Source organism: Crocodylus porosus, unplaced genomic scaffold (assembly GCF_001723895.1).
Source record: "Crocodylus porosus isolate Cpor-Errol unplaced genomic scaffold, CroPor_comp1, whole genome shotgun sequence".
Lineage (NCBI taxonomy): Eukaryota > Metazoa > Chordata > Crocodylia > Crocodylidae > Crocodylus > Crocodylus porosus.
In genome coordinates, this window is record NW_017728886.1 from 72,681,749 (window position 1) to 72,692,114 (window position 10,366).

Below are 10,366 nucleotides of genomic sequence, written 5' to 3' on the forward strand. Positions count from 1 at the left end.
ACCCCTACCTCTGCCCCACTCCCTCCCTCCCTCACTGTGGGGTCCTTGATCTTCCCTCCTACACCTTCCCTCCCCAGATCCCTTCCCCCCACCCACATGTACCTGCTGAGCAGCACTCCACACATGGCTGGGCTGTGTTCCTGGGAACCTGCAGGCTTCAGCTGCCTCTGTGCATGCCTCTCCCTTCCCCATCGCTGCAGCCACTTGGAGTCCATGGGCTCCACTTGGAGTCCAGCCACTGGGCTACCCTGTGGTCCTCTGTGTTGCCACCACTGTCCCAGGGGGTGGCCTGGAGGCAGAGGTGACAGCAATGGAGTGGAGCCCAGGTGCAGGCTCCAAAACCATGTGCACAATTAACACATTCAAAAAATTAATGCAAACAATGGTTAACGTGTTAATCATTGTATGCATTAACCATGATTAATTGACAGCCCTAGTTCATTTCCTTCTTAAAGGTCCCAATAGTGTTTTAGTTTAATATCAAGCAACAGAGTGTTGGGAAACATAACAAAGCAAGCATTCTTAAAATAGACAATAGAGAGAGAGATCCACTGAAGTGCAGCTCATTGAGAACAGAACATAATTCTGATTTTGCACTTCTACCAGCAACAACCATTTTATATCACTCCAGAAGCCAGTGAATAGTTATTCCATGAATAAACAGGGTTAAGTACAGAGCTTTGTTTTGCCACTGGTATGTCCTACCAGAAGATTAGGGTCATGGCCAAGAATACTTTGATATGGAATAATTTCTCATCTGATAAACCTAAGCAGAGTTTAGTTTAACCTACCTAAAATACTTGTGAAAGGACTATCAAGGTACTGCAAGAGGTGGTACTGGTAAGAGAAAAAGAGAACTTCTTCCATCTGACTCAGTGCTGAACCAATGGTGTTATTGTCCGCAATGCCTCTGGTGGGGCTGTGTTTGGGAAAAGAAGAAAAAGTTCTGAACAATTAATTATGCTAACAGTCTCATTGCTAATTCACAGTAGTGTGGTAAGCAAACCAATGTGATGGCCAAATTTCATCTCGGCTAATATCTTGCATATCTGAAAGGACTTTATAATTATAGAAACACAATACAACACATTATTCTTCACTGCTTCTCATGATCTTATACCTAGTACAGCTTTACGCTATTAAATATTGAATTCTACTACTGTGTTACAGGGGTGTAGGTTGTAGTCATGTCAGTCTAAGGACATAGGCAGACAAGGTTCCATAGATTCATAGATGTTTGGGTTGGAAGGGACCTTAGCAGATCATCGAGTCCGACCCTCTGCCCTGGGCAGGAAAGAGCACTGGGGTTAGGCAACCCCAGCAGGTGTGTGTCTAGCCTCCTTTTAAAGACCACCAAGGTAGGGGAGAGCACCACCTCCCCCGGAAGCCCATTCCAGATTTTGGCAACCCTTACCATAAAGAAGTTCTTCTTGATGTCTAACCTAAATCTGCTCTCCATCAGTTTGTGGTCATTGTGGCCATTGTTCTTAGTTACCCCACAGGGTGCCCTGGAAAACAGAGCATCTCCTATTCCTTGCTCTCCTCCCCTGATGAATTTGTAGGTGGCCATTAGATAACCACTCAGCCTTCTCTTGCGGTGGCTAAAGAGATCCAGGGCCCTCAATCTCTCCTCATAGGGCTTTGCTTGCAGACTCCTAACCATATGAGTAGCCCCCTCTAAACCCTTTCAAGGTTATCCACATCCCTCTTGAAGTATGGCACCCAAAACTGGACATAGTACTCCAACTGCAGCCTGATCAGTGCCACATAAAGGGGAAGTATCACCTCCTTGGACTGTTCGTCATGCACCTGCTAATTCATGATAAAGTGCAGTTAGTTTTACTGATCACTTCATCACATTGATGACTCATGTTCATCTTGGACTCAACAGTAACTCCAAGATCCCTTTCCACTGCTGTGCTGCTGAGAAGGTCCTCCCCCAGCCTGTAAGTGTGCTGGTGATTCCTTCTCCCTAAGTGCAGCACCTTGCATTAGTCCTTATTGAATTGCATCCTATTCTGTTCCACCCACTTTTACAACCTGTCCAGATCTACCTGGATTTATTCCCTACTCTCTAGTGAATTAACTTTACACCATAATTTTGTATGGTCTGTAAATTTGGACAGAGTGCTTTCCACGCCCTCATCTGCAGTCACTGATGAAGATATTGAACAGCACCAGTCCAAGGACCAAGTCTTGTGGGACTCCACTGCCCACATCTTTTCAAGTCAATACCAATCCATCCATCACCACTTTCTTGGTGTGACCCCTAAGTCAATTTGCCACCCACCTGACTGTGTAATCATGTACATCACAGTCACTCAGTATATCTATAAGAACATAAGGAGATACCATATTGAAGGCCTTCTTAAAATCCAAGTAGATAACATCTAACTTGATTCCTGCATCTAAGCATTTTGTGACCTGGTCATAAAAAGAAACGAAGTTAGTGTGATGCCCTCAGTTGGCACTGTGAGCATCTCTCTGCTCTCTGGGCCAGGCCCTGACTTGCTTGCCATGACAAGGCGAAGAGCTAGACCAGGAATTCTTAAGTCAGCTCACGGAGATAGGTCAAAGGACTGGTCATCATGGGTGACCTGAACTTTCCAGACATCTGCTGGGAAGAGCAGTCAGCCAGGTCTGACTGCTCACTTAGGTTCCTAGCCAAAATACAGGACCTCCATCTAACCCAAGAGGTGCACAACCCCACCAGGGGAGATGCCTTGTTGGATCTGGTCCTGGCCACAGGCGATGATCTGGTCAGACGTCTGAGGGTGCTCGACCACCTGGGCAACAGTAATCATCGCCTGCTGGAATTCACCATCCAGCACAAGGTGGCAAAGGCCTGCAGCAAGGCAGCAGCCCTGGACTTCAGAGGGGAGAGTTAATTGAGCTATGGGGAATAGAATAGTCAGGGAGGCACTGAGGTCCCAGAGGGGAGGGGAGTCGGGTATCCAGGAAGAGTGGTCGTTCCTTAAGGAGATGATCCTCCAAGCCCACAGATGTAATCCCAATGCAGCTCACAGGGAGCAAGAGGGCACAGAAGCACCCATGGCTCACCAAAAGCATCCGAGAATGTCTCCTAGCTAAAAAGGAGGCGTACACCCAATGGAAGGGTGGGGCCATCACCAGGAAGAACTATACCTCAGTTGCTCTGGACTGTAGGGGGGCAGTCAGGAAGGCCAAGGTGGAGATGGAACTGGGACTAGCTACCCAGATCAAGGACAACAAGAAGCTTGTTTTTAAATACACAGGGGTTAAAAGAAGGTACAGGGTAACATGGGGCCTCTGCAGGACACACTAGGTAATCTGGTCATTGCACCAGACAGCAAAGCTAACCTATTTAACAATTTCTTTGCCTCCATTTTTCTGAGCAGAGACTGGGTCACCCCCCCACCACTGGGACCCCCATAGGTCCCAGGGGAGGTGCACCCAGGCCTAGGGTTAGTGAGGACCCAGTCAGGGAACTACTGGAGGGATTGGATATATTTAAATCAGCAGGTCCTGACGATCTCCACCCCAGAGTGTTGAGGGAATTAGCAGAGGCCATTGCGGGACCCCTAGCATGGCTTTACGAGCACTCGTGGTGCTCTGATGTGGTGCCAAAGGACTGGAAAGGGGCCAATGTGGTTCTCATTTTCAAAAAAGGGAGGAAGGAGGACCTGGGAATCTATAGGCCAGTCAGTCTTACATCGGCCCTAGGTAAGTTTTTTGAGAGAGTTATCCTGACACATGTCAGCAAGGGGCCAGCAGGGGAGATTATGCTTGGGGGCAACCAATATGGGTTCATTAGAGGCAGGTCCTGTCAGACCAACCTGGTGCCCTTCTGTGACCAGTTCACAAAATGCTTAGACGCAGATGTAGCAGTGGACATAGTTTTTCTGGACTTTAGGAAGGCCTTTGACGCTGTCTCTTACCCCATTCTCATTAAAAAAACTAGGGAACTGTGGCATTGACACCTACACAGTCAAATGGATCACTAGTTGGCTGGAGGGCTGCACCCAGAGAGTGGTAGTAGATGGGTCATTTTCGACCTGGAGGGATGTGGGCAGTGGGGTTCTGCGGGGCTCAGTCCTTGGGCCTGCACTGTTCAACATCTTCATCAGTCACTTGGACGAGGGGGCAAAAAGCACCCTGTTCAAATTCACAGATGACACTAAGATGTGGGGAGAAGTGGGCACGTCAGAAGGGAGGAATAGGCTGCAATTGGACCTAGACAAGTTACAGGGGTGGGCGGATGAGAACAGGATGGGTTTCAACATTGACAAGTGCAAGGTACTGCACCTGGGGAGGAAGAACCAGCAGCATACCTACAGGCAGGGGAGCTCCCTTCTCATCAGTGCAGAAGCAGAAAAGGATCCTGGAGTCATTATTGATGCCAAAATGAACATGGGCCAACAGTGTGGGGAAGCAGCCAGGAAGGCCAACCGTACCTTGTCATGCATCCACAGATTTATCTCAAGCAGGTCCAAGGAGGTGATCCTCCCCCACTATGCAAACTGGTCAGGCCGCAGTTGGAGTACTGCATCCTGTTCTGGGTGCCACACTTCAGGAGGGATGTGCACAACATGGAGAGAGTCCAGAGGAGGGCCACCCACATGATCAGGGGTCAGCAAGGCAAGCCCTACGAGAAGAGGTTAAGGGACCTGAACCTGTTCAGCTTCCACAAGAGAAGGCTTAGGGGGAACCTAGTGGCCATTTACAAACTGGTCGGGGGGACCAGCAGGCATTGGGGGAGTCCCTGTTCCCCTGAGCACTACCAGGAATGACAAGAAATAACAGTCACAAGCTGGCAGAGGGTAGATTTAGGCCAGATATCAGGAGGTGCTACTTCACGGTCAGGGTGGCTAGGATCTGGAACCAACTTCCAAGAGAAGTGGTACTGGCTCCTACCCTGGGGGGGGAGTTTAAAAGGAGGCTGGATGAACAGCTTGCTGGGGTCGTTTGACCCCACTACTCTTTCCTGCCATGGCAGGGGGTCGGACTTGATGATCTGCTCAGGTCCCTTCCGACCCTACCGACTATGAAACTTTGATGGAACTGTGATTGAAAGGAGAGGTTCAGTGTTCTTGCCCTGGCCCAGAGACAGTAATGCTCATTGTTTTGCTTCAGCTAACCCTGGTGCTCCACCTCCCCTACACCCTATCTACTCACCAACCGTGAGGGCCGTCATGTCGCCATGCCAACTGCTGGCTCCAGCCTCTTATAGCCTCCCGCTGGGTGTTGGCCTCACTGGCCTGCACATGAAGTGCAGGCTTGTAGTTGCACCCTGCCCCTTGCCTCTAATCCTTGGCCCCACCTTGTCCCTCTACTGGGCCTGTGTCCACCGCAGGTTCGGGGATGGCTATGCCTAACTGCCCTAGGGATGGTGACCGACCTCAAGCCTCTTCCTGTGGAGCTCAGGGTTGGGGAGTCTTGTCTGGCTCCTTTGTACTACCCTTGATCACCCCCAGCAGGGCAGCATCATGGGGAGAATCCGCTGTACTGGGTTGCACCCTGGCAAGCTCTGCATTTTGCCCACCCTCCCCTCCCCCCACCACTCCTAGCTTCTGCCAAGGTTTTTAAATCTTCCATGGCAGTGGTTGTAGCTGATGTCATCAGCCAGCCGCCGCCCAGCTGGACTGACAGCCGTTTGAAAAGCCAGCACAGCGCCAGCTTGTGCAACTTCATCCCTGTCTTGGTCTGTCTCCCTGGTAAGTTTCCTGTGGTGCTGGGGTCCCTGGGCCTTCCTATGGAAGCATTGGGGTCTGTTCCCAGTGCTTCTAACCCCTGAGAGCAGCCCCAACCACCACAGTTAGTCAGGCAGGATCTACCTGCTATGAATCTGTGCTGGTTGCCCTTTAGCATACTTTCCCCACTGGAATCCCACAAATGTGATCCTTACTAATTTTTTCAAAGGTTTTCCCAAGGATACTAATTGGTCTTCAGCTACCCGGATCCTCCTTCCTCCCCTTCTTGAAAATAGGGTCCCTTTTCCAGTCTTCTGGGACCTGACCTGAGTACCAAGAATGCTCAAACAGCTGTGCCAATTCCTAGCTGTGCCTGTGCTATGACACGGGCCAATTCCTTCAGCATCCTTGGAAGAAGATCATCTGGGCCTGCTGACTTAAACACATCCAGCCCCTCCAAGTGTCTCTTCACTAAGTAAGCACTAACAGCTGGTGGGCTGGTTCCCCCTTTATGCCTGTCTATGATCCAATTGGGAGATTTGTCCTGATCCAAGTTCAGGAATACAGAGGCAAAAAGCTCAGTTTTGTCCCCCCATCTGTCACTAATGATTCCAGTTTGTCTTGTTGGGGGCCTATGCTACCCTGCTTCTTCTTTTTGCACACTATATACCTGAAGAAGGACTTTTGATTGTGTTTTATTTTTGTTGCCAGCCTAAGTTCCTTTTCTGCTTTGGCCTTTCTGACTGTATCCCTGCAAGTGCGGGCCAAGTAGATATACTCTGCCTTAGTAGCTACTTCCTGCTTCCACAGCCTATATGCATCTTTTTTTGCCCCAAGGCTTTCCTAGATTTTCCTGTTCGGCCAAGAGGGTTTCTTGGCTCCTTTTCCCCCTTTCCTGCACAAGGGAATTGTCTCCTTCTGTACCTGTAGGACTGCTCCCTTTAGGAATGACCACTCTTCCTGGACCTCCCATCTCACCAACTCTCCAGTTCTTCAATGCCTCACTAACTAATCTCTCCTGAGCACACTGAAGTTAGCCCTTCAGTAATCCAGCACCTGCCCTACTGGTTATCTTTATCACCCTATGCTGGACAGTGAATTCAATCAAGTAATGGTCACTGTCCTTTAGGATGAAGATGTTGTGTCAGTAGATCCCCCACCAAATCATCCCCTGTAGCCAGGACCAAGTCCAATAAGGCATTTCCCCTAGTGGGAACATATAGCTCCTGTGTTAGGTGAAGGTCCTGTATGCAGGTTAAGAAGCTTCATGAACAGCTGGATCTAACTGACTGTTCCTCCCAGCAGATGTCTGGGTGGTTTAGGTCACTCATGGCAACCATGTCCTTTGACCATAAGGCCTCTGAGAGCTGTCTGGAAATGTGTTGGCAGATATTGCGTTTCTTGTCATGGCATGGTCTGGATCCATTCGGTGTGTTCTGGTATGTCTACGGCCCAAAACACACTGAATGGATCCAAACCATGCCATGACAAGAAATGCAAAACACATCCACTACCCCCACAATTACTACACCCCACAAGAGCACCATCAACCTCCTGGATACAAAAAACCATGGACTAAATATAGACATTGGATTTATGACACATTATAACCTACCTGACATCTGACTCCCCAGGTATACCTCTCAACTATTTATTTGCTACATTCATTCTCCTTCTCCCCTGTTCCTGTCTCTCACCCACTGACTCCTCACTTTATGTCTTCATTGACTGCCTTTCTTCCATGCATACCAGCTACTGGCTTCTTTACTATTCATTCCTTCCAGGAAGAGCACACACCAACTGCAGATGGTTCCTCAGCCTGATGAAGGGCTTTTAAACCCAAAAGCTTACTAAGAAAAAACTTTCTAACTATTTAAGTTGCTCTAATAAAAGATATCACATTCACCTAAAGAACCTTGTCTGCCTGAATTCTACTCCAGCATTTCAGAGATGGGGAGTTACAGCAAAATCATATCTCCCTTTGCGATTCTTAGATAAAAATTGCTGAGACACTTCCCTAATTCATCTTTTGAACAAAACTGTGTAAGGTTCTTCTAGTGCTGCCCCTCCAAGGGCATTTCATAAGTATTCTCCATCTGAGGAGATTTTGTCTAAATATCTTCTCAGCTATATCCTTCTGCAGACAGCTTGTTTCTTTCATACGGATCTAACGAAATTTATCATTGGTTTATTTGTATAAATACCAATCTGTTAGTACAAATACCATAGCTAATTGCAAATCAGTCTGAACTATTCCATTTTATATTCATTAAAAATCCCATATGGGTTGTCATTTCTCCAGTAAATATAATACCAGTTTGTCTCCACTGGTGGGCACAATATTTTAAATATTTTTGTAGGCTCTTCTGCATTTTTTAATTAAAATACATTTTCAATTTAAATCTGTGAAATTTGGCCTTCCTGGTAACAGAGTCCTTTGGTTACCACAGGAATCATGCAACACAGATGGTAGTAGAGTAAGATAACCTCCTTTTCCTGCCAATATGCTTCTACCATGTTGTTGTGGGTAGAGAAAGTAATTTTTAAGGATGACAGGACTATACTGAGATAGAAATATGACCTTAACCTTCATATGTTCCCATGGGGTAATTTCCTACCCCAAACACATATTTTGTGCAGTATCTTAAAGTTAGTTAATTCTAAAAAAAATTATTTTTAGGACATTGTCACTGGCACTGCAGTGCACAATATCCCCAAAGAACAGCCAGCTTACATGAATGGTTTGCTCTGTGTGGATGCAAAACTGCCCAGGGTAACATGTTACCCCAGGCATGAATGTGTTTTTCCATATGGGGTAAAAACTTACCCCAAGCCTATGTTAACACATTGGGGCAGCTTATTACCCCAATGCAATTTCTGTATAAATGACAGGCCTAGACCTGTTTGGCCACTTTGGGTCAGCTTTCATTCTCACTTCATTCATGTCCACTTCAGGTATCCATGGTGACTAATGGATGGTCATACTCCACTGCTTTTGCAGAAGATGTGGTAATCCCTTTTACTCACCACTTTGTTTGCAGGCTGCAAGGTCATCAAAGAACTCTGCCCTTTGCCAAAAAAAAAATAAGAAAACCCTTGTAATTACTCAAATCCACCTCTGCTCTCTTTTCTCATGGCAAAAACTGCACCTCACCTTCCCCTTTCATAACATACAAGCTAGTTTGCCCAACCTTTGCTGGAAGTGAGGACAGCAGAGAAGAAATAGAACAACATGATACTGCAATACAGTGTACACTATGGAGTCCCCTTCAACAGTAAAGGCTTGACAGCCCCCCACAACTTTTACCTGCTCTCAATAAGCCCCTGCATGTGTGGTTGCCAACCAGCATCCACCCACATTTGGCTTGCCTGCAAAGGGTAGATGCTGGTCTTTGGCTTCTGTGCCCAGGAAGAGAGGGTGCTACCTGCACTGCCATAGGGCAGGGTTGAATTGCTTCTGACACCATGGGTGGACAGGCTTATCTTTGATTGTTATTTATATGCAATAATCAATTTTTTCTTTTTTTTTTCCCTGCAGTCCAGGATGAGAAGGCAGCGCATATTCAGTGTTGAAGCCTGTCTTCCACAGGTAACCGGGGATGACAGCAACACAACCACTGATTAAATCTTATCCCAAGGCAGTGAGAATGCTGACTTGTTCCAGACATAGGAGACTGTTCAGAGCAAGAAGACCATGTGTCTATGGAAGCATCATCCCACTCAGATGAGGAGGAGTTGGTGCCACAAGCAGAAGTGATGCCAACACTTCCAGTGCAAAGGGAAAGAGGACCAGCCTGGGACCGCCGTGGAAGACTGAGGAGAGCTACTACAGCAGGACAAAGAGCAGAACCACTGTCACCACCCCCAGAAAATATTGCAGATGATGACGCCTTTAGAGGAAGGAATGGCAGAGTGTGGGGGAAAAAGTCCATAGCTAATACATCTTTGGAGAACAGCAAAGGACATAGTCCATGAAAGTGTTGGGCCAACAAGGGAAAGTAATAAAGACACAGTGGTGGAAATGTTCCACCTGTTTCTCTCACAAGATATCCTGACTGTTATCAAGAGAAAAAGAGAGGTAGAAAAAAAAGCCAGGGAGAAATGATAGCCACCCTGAAAATAGAAATGAGTGGAAAAAGCTGGATGAAACAGAGCTGAAAGCCTATGTAGGCCTCCTACTGCTGAGTAGTCTATACCATGGTGGTTATGAGGCACTGGAGGAGTTGTAGGAGCAACGCACCAGGCGTCCTTGCTTCCTTGCCACTATGAGTTTCAAATGATTCCATCAAATCACCAACTACCTGAGATTTGACAACAACTGACACACGAGGAAAGGAGAGCTGTGGACAAGCTTGCTGCCTTCAGAGATATTTGGATACAATTTGTGGAGCAGCTCAGGAAATGGTATAATCCAGGAATACACCTGACAGTTGATGAGCAGCTCATTGCATTCAGGGGTCGCTGTCCCTTCAGCCAGTATATGCCCAGCAAGCCTGCCATATGTGGCTTGAAAATTTGGTGGTGCTGTGATGCATCAACATCATTCCCCCTGTCTGGAGACATCTACCTTGGCAAACAACCAGAAGCTCCACGCCAAGGTAATCTTGGTACCCAGGCTATTGAAAAACTGGTTCATCCCTGGTACAAGATGGGAAGGAATATTGTGGGTGACAATTTCTTCACAAGTACTGACCTGG